Source organism: Homarus americanus, unplaced genomic scaffold, assembly GCF_018991925.1.
Source record: "Homarus americanus isolate GMGI-L3 unplaced genomic scaffold, GMGI_Hamer_2.0 scaffold8158, whole genome shotgun sequence".
Lineage (NCBI taxonomy): Eukaryota > Metazoa > Arthropoda > Malacostraca > Decapoda > Nephropidae > Homarus > Homarus americanus.
The window spans coordinates 20,568-34,694 of record NW_024732193.1 but is presented as its reverse complement, the minus strand read 5'-3'; the positions used below and the strand labels follow the sequence as shown (position 1 = coordinate 34,694).

The following is a 14,127-nucleotide window of genomic DNA, read 5'->3' as shown; positions in this document are numbered from 1 at the left end:
ATCTTTGTTACCACTGGATTTCTGTGTAGACGTTTTGCAGGTGTTTATAACCACTGTCCACCTATTTCCCACTAAAATACATTGTTTGATGATGATTCACTTAGAACGTCGCTTGTGTCATCAATAATTTTTTTTTGAGTGCTGTACTAGTGTATAGAATTCGTCTCTGTTTGTCACCAAGTGTGAGAGCTGTTTGGTATCACATTAATTGTTTTAATTAAGTTCTGGAACTCTGAAGTGGCAGGGCTTGATGTAAACACTTCTTGGCATTTTCTATTTTTAAGCTGAAAGAAAGTACTGTATATCCACAGATATAATCTGAGATAATATATTGTGAATTCTTTCCAGGGAAGTGTTATGAAAATTACTTTGAGATAATACTTCTGCTAAGTGTAAACTTCCCTGTATAGCGGTATGGAGTGAACTGCTCTCCACTGGGCGTAAGAGAGTGGTAGGAAGCGAGCTGTGTTTACTGAATTAGCTCGACCCCGGTGATAGATGCAACTTCAGTGATCTAGTCATAAACAACATGGTAAATCACTTGGTGAATAATTTGATGAATAACGAGATGGTATTCATTGGGGTGTGTTTACATAAAGCAAAGATGCTGTTACACCTGTATGGAAATTGTTTTTGAATGTCTCCGGCAGTTCACACCTCTATAGACTGCTTTGTCAATGGGCAGATCAAGAGGTAGCAGTATGGGTGATGAAAACAGTTGGTCAAATGCATTCACTGTGAGTGCTTTATTTTCTTGCTCCTGTGAGAACTGTGATCTTTGAACAAATGTATTAAATAAGCTTATTTTTTGTTCTTACTAATTTTGTACTCAGTAATTCACTTTGTAATCCAATGAAGAACTTTTGTTGAGTCGTTCTTATCATTAACAATTTCTTTGTTGTTATTCTCCTTTTAAACACTCGTTTCACTTTTGTATCTTCTTAGAAGAATTTTGTTAAAGCGAATTTTTCTTTAAATATTTTATTAATTATGAGTTTTATACGTAATTTATAGATTAATCTTATTATTGGTATTTATAACACATTTCTTACATCAATTCTACACATAAATTAATAAATTTTCACTGAAAAATGCCTGGAGAACTTTTCACACTATTTCAGTTAAAGGTATGTGTGAAACCATTTAGGCAGACAATGGTTTACAAGGAAAAGTTGGGTAGATGCTTATATAAGTTTTGGGTACAGTACATGCTACCTTCTCTCCCTTCTCTTTTGTTTTCATTCGGTCACTTTCCTTTTTCCTGCTCCAAAAGTTACTTATGTTGTTACAGCAGTGGAGTAAAACCGTTTCTCCGACTCTTTACAATGTGTTCAGGTGACAGTAAACATACAGTACTAACTTTACAAAACGGGTCTCTTACGGGTCCAATGAGGGAATAAGTGTTGGTATAAGAGGCAATTATTTCAGTTATAACATAACAATTTTATTACCAAGCTCTGAAAACAAAGATAAATGTTATCATTTATAGATGAGGGAATTAACAAGGCAATACACGTCAAAAATAATCAGATGCGCATGCTAATGACACAAGTCTCAAGTTAAATTAAATTTTACTAATATTCTTCATCATTTCTTAAAATGTGCAAGAAGAAGAAAATAAAGGTTGTTGCAGAATTCAAATGCTTAAAAAAAGAATCATAGGTTAAGCAAGTTCTCTAATCGCATGTACAGAAATTTCGTCGATGATCACCAAACACAGTTGAGGGTGTCTTCTTATAGGAGGTCATGGTGGCGTCCGTCAGGACTGGCCACTGTTGTGGACTAGTGGTAAGGCTGTTTTACCCTGCAACATATATTATTGCCGTAGCAGATGCCGGTAGATATTTCTTGTCCGTAACTACAAAAACTTACACAAAACCCGTTGACTTGTGGGCAGGGATACTTGATGCTTCCTGTTGGAGACGAAAGGAGAGCGTTAGAAGCATATTGGGAAATCCACTAACCCAGATATTTCACTTTTATCATGGAAGAATATAGGCGAGGGAAAAAAGAGGTCACACTTAGAGACCTCCTTGTTGCTATTTCGTGCGAAGGTGTTCATGATCAATGGTACACGGTACTTTGTGTTCATGTAAGACTGGTAAACGGTACAAAGGAGTTCATATAACACTGGTACACAGTATTAAGTTGTTCATGTAACACTTGTACACGGCACTCAGGTGTTCATGTAACACTGATACACGGTATTAAGGTTATATGACTAGTTTAGCCCTTCTTATCGTCACCTGCAGTATTATTATGAGTTGTTCACAATACCTTTACTTAAAGTTGAGAATATAATTGAATATTAAGTTTTTTATTTGTTGTTATTTGTTAAAACTCAACATACTGGATTTAAGTAAAAACAGATTGAGAAATTTGAAAAAGAACATGAAAAATAAATGAAAAGGACTTCATATGTATATTAAATATATATATATATATATATATATATATATATATATATATATATATATATATATATATATATATATATATATATATATATATATATATATATATTTATTTATATATATATATGTGTGTGTGTGTGTGTGTGTGTGTGTAAGAATGTATTCAAAGCTTTGCATTTTCTGAAACCATTATTAAAAAGAAACTCGTAACAACACTATGTCATTCTTAATGCAATATCGAAGCATCGGAAGAGGTGTTCTATGCATTATTTTTCAATGTGTGAAAGAGATTACTTTTAAATTAAAAAAAAGGTGATTGAATAAAATTTCGTAAATTTCCTTGTAAGAAAGGTTTACTTAAAACTGACACTAAGAACCGTTTTCTTCCTTTATCATTTATATATCATTAATATATCAAGCTGGAGTTCACCGACGTAGGCCCAAGGCAATCTCATCATATTTTTTGCCTATCTTCAAGCATCAGGATGTCACCATATTCTAGACGTCTAGAGTGACTCATCAACACTGAAATGACGCATCAAGCGCGGCTATGGCTCGACAAGAACCTGGGCAACTCAGCAAACACTGGACTGAGAGAAAATATAATTAAGGTGACTCACCATTGACAACGGTGACGGCCACGATCACCAGCACCAGCAGGAATACAATGCTCTTGGTATTCATGGTTCACCAGCCTGTAGGGAGGAAACTTTTACTCACAGAACACAATGTACATTGGGTCTGACCTGTATAATGAACTTTATGAATGAACTGTACATAAAGAACGTCTAGTGGTGGACTTTTCTTATTACTAAGGTCGAGAGAACCCCAGTTTGGGATTCTAGTGAGGAAGATAGTAGAGCTGGCGAGGAAAGTATAAGGATAGAAATTGCATATTGTAGTATGTTGGTATATATTTCAATTTCAATGTCTCGCTTTTCTCGATGTTTCATATTTGGCATGACATATTATTTTATTTACCACTTGTGGACATTGCTTCATACCCCCCGCCCCCCTTCCACACATGTACTGTATATACATCATCTTAACTATGATTCAGAATACCCGACTTCTTAAAGGTGTTGCACAAGAAAGGTGAGTCAGTACAATTTGAGATTTGAATTACATTATTTTATTTCCATCTAATACATAAATATATATATATATATATATATATATATATATATATATATATATATATATATATATATATATATATATATATATATATATATTGATAAAATCACACGGGGAAAAAGGGAAACAACGGAGCACCTTAGCATTGCCTTGTTCGTTCATTTTAGGAATAATAATCATCACATTGCTTGGGAAAAAAGCTTAGAAGTGTTCAAACCATCTTGTGTCACAGAAAGACTTCTGATTGAAGCTAGTTTGATTAAGGAATTAAAATCAATTAACCTTATTGATGGTCAGTTCAAAAGTGATATTATGTTACATAAATTTATTTGTCAGTGGCCCAAGGTTAAAAATGCTTTGAAAACCTAGGAGCTAGATGTAGGATAGTTATTTAGTGGGCCCCTTATTTTTGACCTGACCTGACCTGACTAGGCTCGTCGCCCCCTTTCTCTTAAGCTCCTCTAAGTGTGTGTTGGTGTTGGTGTGGGGACTAGTGGATGACATCATTGTGACCTGACCTCATATTTAATAAAGTCACCCTGTATATTTAAGCCTCTCTCTGTCCATGTAATCTAGTTGCCTCTGAAGATGTCTTGAATAAAGACGAAAGCTAAGGTGCTCCGTTGTTTCCCTTTCCCCGTGTGATTTTATCAAGATTTATCTTATCCACGTTTACATTGTGGATCTACATGAAATATATATATATATATATATATATATATATATATATATATATATATATATATATATATATATATATATATATATATATATATATATATATATATATATATATATATATAAAACTTGAGAGAAAACACCAAACTTACACCACGCACTTAATAGTCGTCATACTGTATATACTTCAGTATTATTTACAACGAATGTAAGCTTACCTCAGTTACGATATCAGCAAGAGACAGGAGTAAGGTGTGATGATACAATTCCTTGGTGTTCACTTTATATACCTGACGTCCAGGAATTACCGATATCAGCTGGAGAAATTTACTTATTTCCTTTTATTAATTGTAGAACACCCTGGTCCTTGAATACATAAAATGAATTTCTATGTTTGATCATCTATAGTAATATTTAATTAAATATAGAGAATTACCAGCGAAAGGGAGAAACGTGATGGAATTAAATATTAGAGAATCATTTCACCTGGCATCCCATGACTCACGTCCGGGTATTTACCAAGGCAATATAATTATGTTGTCAGGGCTGTTACCCTAGATATATATATATATATATATATATATATATATATATATATATATATATATATATATATATATATATATATATATATATATATATATATATAAAATCACATTGTGGATTTACATTAAATATATATATATATATATATATATATATATATATATATATATATATATATATATATATATATATGCAAAGTAAATCACTGTAGGTGCGCGTGATCAGGTATATGCTGATAACCACAAGGAAAAAGAAAACACGAAGTTCCCAAGCACTTTCGTGTAATTCACATCTTCAGGGGTGAGTACAGACTGAGTCCTTGTGGTTATCAGCATATACCTATCACGCGCACCTACAGTGATTTACTTATATATATATATATATATATATATATATATATATATATATATATATATATATATATATATATATATATATATATATATATATATATATATATATATATATATATATATATATATATATATATATATATATATATATATATATATATATATATATATATATATGCTGATAACCACAAGGAAAAATGAAAACACGAAGTTCCCAAGCGCTTTCGTGTAATTCACATCTTCAGGGGTGAGTACAGACTAAGGAGAAATACATAACAAGGCATATACATACAGTAAAGGAGGGTGAGATCAAGTCCCTAGGGGACAGTGAGTGTCCACAGTGGTCCGGTCACTAGGCAGTGACCCTACTAATCTTCATAAGCACTGCAGCAGTTGGGATAATAAGCATTGCATTGACTGGGATAATGCTTCCTCAATATTACCTTGTAATTCAATTGACAGTAGGAACATTATAGAGTCTAGTCTCATTAAACATACCGAATCCGTCAACAAGAATTTGAGTAATGGTATGTACAAACTGGATAATTTCGTAATTAAAAAGATTTGTAACCAGGTGAGAAGGTTGGGTCATCTTACCCTCTGACCTGACTACCGACTGCTGCTGTGCTTATGAAGATTAGTACGGTCACTGCCTAGTGACCGGACCATTGAGGACACTCACTTTCCCCTAGGGACTTGCTCTCACCCTCTTCTACAATATACACATGCCTTGTTATGTATTTCTCCTTAGTCTGTACTCACCCCTGAAAATGTGAATTACACGAAAGCGCTTGGGAACTTCGTGTTTTCATTTTTCCTTGTGGTCATCAGCATATTCCTGGATCACGTGCACCTACAGTGCCGGTTGGCCTGTGCATGGCAGCTCCTGTCGAGAGTTACTACCACTTTCTATCATCCTTGAATCTTTCTAGCCTCCTTTTGAAACTTTCCAGAGTTCCCGCACTTACTACAAAGTTGCTAAGCTTGTTCCACTCGTCCACCACCCAATTTGTGAACCAGTTTCTGCCTATCTCCCTCCTAAACCTTAACTTATCCAACTTGAATCCGTTGCTCCGAGTCCTATCCTGCTCGGATATTATAAGAACTTTATCTATATCCCCTTTATTGATTCCTTTCACCCACTTAAATACTTCTATCATATCTCCCCGCACTCTTCGTATTCCTAGGGAATGCAAGTTAAGTTTCTTTAACCTATCCTGATATGGAAGGTTTCTAAGTCCCGGAATAATTTTTGTCATTCTTCGCTGCACCGACTCTAGTGAATTTATATCCATTCTATAATAGGGGCACCAGAACTGAACCGCATAATCGAGGTGTGGCCTGACTAGCTCAAGATATAGTTGCAATAAGACCTCTGCACTCTTGTTACTTACACTTCCAGATATAAAACCCAATACTCTGTTTGCCTTATTTCGAACATTAACGCACTGTTTTCTAGGCCGTAGGTCCGGGCTTACAAGTACCCCTAGGTCTCCTTCACAAGTCGACTTCTCTAGGTTGATGTTGTTAAGGCTGTATACATTATAAGTATTTGTTCTTCCAATATTAAGTACGCTGTACTTGCTGGTGTTGAATTCATTTGCCATTTTTCAGACAACCCCTGCAGTTTATTTAGATCCTCCTGTAATGCATTTGCATCCTGCCCTGAATTAATTTACCGCCCTATTTTGGTGTCATCCGCAAACTTGCTTGTGTCACTGCTGATCCCAGTATCTAGATCGTTTATGTAGATTATGAACACGAGTGGGCCTAGTACTGATCCCTGGGGAACCCCATTGGTTACACGGCCTCACTCAGATTAAGCACCATCTACGCTGACCCTCTGCGTTCTATCGGTGAGCCATGATTTTATCCAATTTAAAACTTTCCCCTTGATACCATGAGCCTTAATTTTTCTCAGAAGCCTCTGATGCGGTACTCTGTCAAATGCTTTGCTAAAGTCTAAGTAAATAACATCGTAATTTTCGTCATTATCTACTACCTCGAAGACTTTCCTAAAAAATATTAGCAGATTTGTTAGACAAGATTTTCCCTTTATAAACCCATGTTGAGAGTCGTAGATTAATTCGCTTTTCTCTAGATGCGATCGGATGCTATCTGCTATAATTGATTCAAGAAATTTCCCCATTACTGACGTCAAACTGATCGGCCGGTAATTTGACGCTGATGCTCTGTCTCCCTTTTTGAATATGGGTACTACATTTGCCTGTTTCCACAAGTCTGGCACAACTCCAGTGTCTAATGATTTAGTAAATAAGTTTACGAGGGGTCCGTTAATCTGTTCCCTACACTCTTTCAAGACTCGAGGGAAAATTTCATCCGGCCCTGGGGATTTGGTTTTCTTTAGTTTATTTATCTTCTTATGAACATCCTCTTTTCTGATAGTGATATTCTTTAATTTCTCTTCTTTCTTTCCCTTAAATATCAGTTCCACCTCTGGAATTTCATCACAAATTTCTTCTGTGAAAACTGAGAAGAAGTAACTGTTCAATGCTTTGCTTATTTCTTCGCTGCCATTTATCACTTCTCCCCTCCCTGACTTTAAAGGCCCAACTTTGTCCTTGACCTTTGTCCTATATACCTGGAAAAATCCCTTGGGATTCGCCTTGGATTCTCTTGCTATTTTGATTTCATAGTCTCTCTTTGCTTTCCTTACATTTTTCTTAACATTCCTAGATAGTTCATTATACCTATTTCTGAGCTGCTCCTCCCCTCCCTTTAATTTCTTATATATTCTTTTCTTTATTCCTATGTCATGTTTAAGGTTTCTGGTCATCCACCTTGGCTCATTCATATTTGACCAAATTTTTCTGAATGGTATATTTTGTTCTTGTGCTTTATGTAGTATACTAGTGAATATATTATAGTCATGATCAATTGTTGTGTCATCTATGACCTCACCCCTTCCTACTGGGGACTGACGTGACTGTTCCCAGGTGACCTCACCTAGGTACCTTCTTAAACCCTGATAATCCGCCAACCGAAAGTTTGGGACTCTGACCATATTGTCATTGTTTTTCGTTTCCCAATTTTGGGTGAACCTGATTTCTCTCTGATCACTGTTACCTAGTTCTTCCCCTACTGTGATATCTCTGATAATATTTTCTATATTTGTTAATACTAGGTCTAATATATTCTAGTAGGTTCTGTAATTAGTTGTTTCAAAAAATTGTCCTGTACTGCGTCTAGGAAGTCTTCAGATTCATAGTCACCTACAATGTTGTCCCAGTCAATATTTTAAAGTTGAAATCCCCCATAATGCATAGGTTGTTATATTTTGCTGCCCTACTCATTTCCTGCCATATGGGCTGAGCTGCTTCTTTGCCAAGACTTGGGGGCCTGTAAATCACTCCCATAATTAGTTTTTCTCTTCCTTCCGTGATTTCTACCCACACAGACTCGGTTCCTATTTCACCCTTTATTGAATTATTAATACAACATTTTAATGTATCCTTGACGAAGAGTGCGACCCCTCTCCCCTTCCTACCTTCCCTGTCCTTGTGAAAAAGGTTGTACCCTTCTATGTGGTACTCTGATAAAAAAATTTTGCTCGCCAGATTCATCCAAGTTTCGGTGATTGCTATGACGTCTACATTCTCAGTACATACAACCGCTCTCAGCAAGTCTATTTTATTTCTAACGCTCCTACTGTTTGTATAGTATACATTTAAACCTACCCTTCCCTGGTCCTGTTTTACCCCTTGTCCTGAACAACTAATTTTACTTCCCAGGACCTGCTTGTTTTTTGACTCCCACTTTCCCCGACCTCTCTCTACTGGCGAAACCCCCCCTTCGGAGTGACAATTTCACGCTCCAGGGATGCAGACAACGTCTTTACCACTTCACGAGACAAGTGTACTCCGTCGCGACTGTACAGGTAGTCGTTGCCATAGAATCGTTACCAGCTATCAATGAATGCCCAACCATTGTTTGCACAATGTTTTTCCAGTCAGCAATATATAGCAATTGCCCTGGACAGCCATTCACGACCAACCCCTCTTCTAGGCAAGACATCACATACTATCGGGATCCCTCCCTTATCTCTAATCTTCCCCAGCGCCTCCCTATACCTCCTGAAAAGTTCCTCACTCCTAACCTTATCTATGTCGTTTCCTCCCACACTAAGACACACTACTTGATTGGTACCCTCCCCTGACAAAACCCTGTCTAACCTCTCAGCTACATGCCCTATCCCAGCACCAGGAAAACACACCCTAGTCCTACGTTTCCTATCTCTCGCACAAAAAGCCCTATCTACAAACCTCACCTGGCTGTCCCCAACTACCACGACCTTACCTGTGGGCAGGGTTTGTACAACTGCCCTTTCCTCTCCTTGCTCCATACCGTCCTGCCTCTTCTCTTCCTCGGCAGCTTCCTGCAGCACCTGGTAAGGGTTACTACACTCCACACCCTGGTCAGCTTTCCTGAGCCTGACCCTAGTCCCCTTGGAGACAACCACTCTCCACGTCTGCTCCTCCTACGCAGGTGTCCTGATAGGCAGGACGCTTACCTGAAGGAGTTCCGTCCTGAGGGCTTCATTTTCCCCCTTTAGAATGTCAACCTCACTCCTCAACTGCCCCAGCTGCCTTAACAGCGTGGCAAGGAGGTCGTCTTTCCCCACACTCCCCTCCTCTTCCCCCAAGACACAACGATCCAGGGCGGCCATTTTCCTTGGTCTCTAACGGGATCACTTGCGGGCACGACCTTCTCCAAGCTGGGTCAGGTAGCAGCACGCTGACTTCTACATATAATCAACCCCTCACCCCGCCACGATTCGAACCCACGATCTTATGACTGTTACTGGGGAATGTTACCTCTGGGCCACCAGGACACTAAAAGCAGTCTTAGACTGTGTTATATTTCACACAAAGCCTAGTCAACGAGCTTATGGCGCAGTGAACCTCTAATGGGGACTACTCGTGCCGCTTAGGCACTGCGCCATAAGCTCGTTGAACAGACTTTGTGTGAAATATAACAGAGTCTAGGACTGCTTTTAGTGTCCTGGTGGCCCAGAGGTAACGTTCCCTGGTCACAGTCATAAGATCGTGGGTTCGAATCCTGGCGGGGTGAGGAGTTGAGTATATATATATATATATATATATATATATATATATATATATATATATATATATATATATATATATATATATATATATATATATATATATATATATATATATAAAGGCTGATAACCACAAGGAAGGAAGAAAACACGAAGTTCCCAAGCACTTTCGTGTAATTCACATCTTCAGGGGTGAGTACTCACCCCTGAAGATGTGAATTACACGAAAGCGCTTGGGAACTTCGTGTTTTCTTCCTTCCTTGTGGTTATCAGCATATACCTGGATCACGCGCACCCACAGTGATTTACATGCATATATATAATAATATGTATATTATTACGACCCACGCCATCTATTGTGTCATGATCTAACTACCCAGCACTACCGAGCAACGCCATCTAGGGACGAAACCCGAGTATGACTAGTCTTAGTCACCACTCCGGGTTTCCTTTCTCCATATCCTGGTTGTTGCGTCACCTCCTCCAACTCTTCCTCATCAGCTCCGGATCGAGGAGAGTTCAGTTCACTCTGGGAAGTGACCACACTTGGATTACCTATCCTGGAAACCTACCGCACAGTGATTACCTACCATCTTCTTCAATACTCAGCCCTACTCGTCAGATACTTCAGCACCGCACTTGAGTATTGTAACCCTATATTACCTCCCACCTCCACTTGCTTCAGATTGTTGTATGTTGTATAAATATGTATATACTGTTAAGCCCATGTTGCGTATGTTTAAGTTAAGTATGGTTAAGGGTAAAATATAGAAAGCTGGATATTTTGTTAAGGGATTTATTGTACTTTATTATACACAACAAAAACTGGCATCCTTTGTCTACCCTTTTATAGTCCGATTGTCTTTGTTTGTTTAGATTTTTTATTGTTGTTGCCTGTTGGGATCTGGGTAGACTTCTAAATATATTCTAAACCAGTTTCTAAATCCCCAACATTTAACAATTGGCGACCGTGACAGGACCAGACCTTAAGTGCCATATTTCTTCCCCCCTTGTTACTCCTTGTTAATTATTCCTCCCAGTCACTTCTGTTCACAATTGCTTTACGGTGGTTGAAAGTTCCCTTCATATGTGTGTGCATATATTGGTATTATCGTACAGTAAGAGTGACAGACGTAGGATATTAGGTTCCGAGTGTCATAAGGCTTACCTGTTATTACACGTAGGCAGTCGTGTAGTAAGTCTTATCGAGTGTAGGGAAGAATCCGGATCTGTTTAATGCCGTACCCTCGCTCCAGAGTAGGCTGTTCCAGAGTCACTAGTTTAGGGAGACGTGATATCTTGGGATGCCCCGCTCTACCAGGACCCCATAATAATAAAGCCTCAACATTGTTCTTCTCATTATCTCCTTCGGGGTCAATAATGAAGTAACTCAAGGGTTGTTTATCCGGATCTTTATATTAATGCCGTAATATGCCCTTCCTGTTTCAAGTATCTTTCCAAGTCTCTTATCCTTATCTAAGGATCTTATCAGAAGAACAATATTCATAAGTGTAATTTCCGTAGAAATAGCTTGGGTAGTTTCCGGGACTTTTTGGTTATCCACTGCCGTGATATTTTCTAGGGTAATCCACTTATCTTATCTTTTGGCCATTAGTTAATTTATCTAGTTTTCTTAACAATGACCACCTCAGGTTTTGATCTCAAGGACTTTATTGAAAATCCTTCGGTATCTAAATTACGTGTTAATATCCTGAAGAAAGAATGGAAAAGAATAGCCACCAATTACAATATCCCATATTCACAGCAAATGACTAAGGAAGTGTTAAAAAATCAGGTAATTGAAATGTTGGTTCAACGAGAAGTTTTAGAAGAATCCGCTGTTGACCAATTAATGCCCATGTCCAATACACTTCAACCACTATCTACCACCCCTCCTCACTCAGAAGTTGCCTCAGGTCTGGCTAGCCCTCAAGAAGAAACACAAAGAGTAGACGCCTTAGAAATAGAACGAGCTAGGTTCGAGTTCCAAATCAGAATGAAAGAACTCCAGTTGGAGCATGAGCTGGAACAGGCCAAGTTGGAGCAGGAGGTTAGACTGAAAGAACTACAGGTAAAAGAGACAGAAGTCACCTTAACATCGGAGTTTAAATCAAAAGAAGTGGCATTAAAAGAGAGACTAGCTGCTTTTAACCCTGCTAAAGCTTCTTCCCTTGTTCCCGAGTTTGATGAATCCGATATGGACGGGTCATTTAGGACTTTTGAGAAATAGCCGGGAAGAATGAGTGGCCTAAGGACCAGTGGGTGTCGGTGTTAGTTCCTAAATTATGTGGTAAGGCTCGTAGAGTTTATAACTGCTTAGACCAGACTGATGACTATGATAACGTAAAAAAGAATATCCTCACCTCTTATGCTATCACGCCAGATAGATATCGGCAGAAGTTTCGTAAACTAACCAAAACATTTTCACACACCTTTGTTGAGTTTGCTCAAGAAAAGCTTAGGTTTTTCAAGAAGTGGTTAGAGGCTACAGAGACCTCCATATTTCAGGATTTGTTAAACTTGGTAGTCCTGGAGGAGTGGAAGAGCAAGATACCATTTCACATCTTGAAGCATGTGGAGGAGCGTGGAGAGGTTAATTTAGGGCGTGCTGCTGAGGTGGCTGATGCGTACGCCTTGCTGGTGGAGTCACTGGGCAGTAGGGAACGTGGTACTTTCCAGCATGTTAGGTCCTCCTCTGATGATAACCTTGGTGATGTGAGTGGTAGGTCGAAAGGTCCCACACATACCCCCCCTGATGCAACCAAGTTTTAGTGTTCTTACTGTAAAAAACCAGGCCACACGATCCAGTCTTGTAAATACCCAAAGTGTGGAACTTCTAAAAGTAGTTCCCTGGATCCCAAATTCAAACCAATAGCAACCACCAATGTGGAAAGGCCCCATCAGGATCTCTTCTCTTCATTCACCTATGAGGGAGAATTTCAATCATAGAGGGGTCTCGTTCTTTCCCTATTCGTATACTACGTGATACGGGCGCAGCACAATCTATCCTCCTGTTTAACGTCATTCCTGATATATTTACAGCATTTACGAATGAGAGTGTTCTAATTTCAGATCTCTCATCCCATTCTTCCTATCCCTTAGCTAAAGTGCACCACCAATGTCCCTTGATTACTGGGGAAGTGCAAGTAGCCATTAGTAAAGATCCAATGACTGTGAGCGGCATTCATTTATTATTGGGTAATGACTTTGTAGGTTATGTATCTATGCTACTGTGCCAAGTAGCAACCTTGTAAATAAGCTACTGTGCCGAGTAGCATTTATATATATAATTACGTGGCAACACTGCATGTGTTATGTGGCAACATTGCCCCGAGGCTGCCATATGGCAAGGCAGCCTCAGTCTGACTGTGTGAGCCGTGCATGGCACACGCTAGTCACCACTTGTATTCCTCTCATCCATAATAAACGGACTTCAGTGTTACCCGGTGTTTCCCTACCCATAACGGCATTCTTCAGGGAACACTTGTAACCATCATGGCGCAGTGACTAGGATCTGTGGACGTACAAGTGTGCGAACGATGGACAGTTAGCCGGCGATGTGATGTGCGCGTCGACTCTTAGTGTGTTGTGTTGTGTTTCGCCGCGATGTGCAGTGTTGGGCCGTCACAGTGCTTTTTAGTGACGGTGGCAGTGTTAGTGTTAGTGTATTAGTGTGCCTAGAGCTGAGAGTTGAGCATTGGCCTGTTTTTTATTGGTACCCACGGAGCACGCAAGCGTACACCCTCCTCGTGTGACATCCCGGGAGACAATGACGGTCTCACCCCCACCCCCGCCGCGTCTCTAGCCACCGGCATTAAGGCCACCACGAAGTGCTCTCTCAGACACACACACACACACACGCACGCACTCACTCACTGACAGAACAGTGGACTCTATGCGTTATTCCTGCGCTGTT

The 14,127-nt window shown here is 38.9% G+C and overlaps 1 long non-coding RNA gene across 1 annotated transcript; it reads right to left on the bottom strand.

Annotated features, from left to right (window-relative positions):
• Positions 1-1,554: 1,554 nt before the first annotated feature.
• Positions 1,555-4,495, bottom strand: LOC121868179. The gene is made up of 3 exons (XR_006089341.1): positions 4,448-4,495; positions 3,035-3,109; positions 1,555-1,913 (listed from the first exon to the last, which is right to left on the bottom strand). It is a non-coding gene; the product is annotated as an uncharacterized LOC121868179 (long non-coding RNA).
• Positions 4,496-14,127: the final 9,632 nt, after the last annotated feature.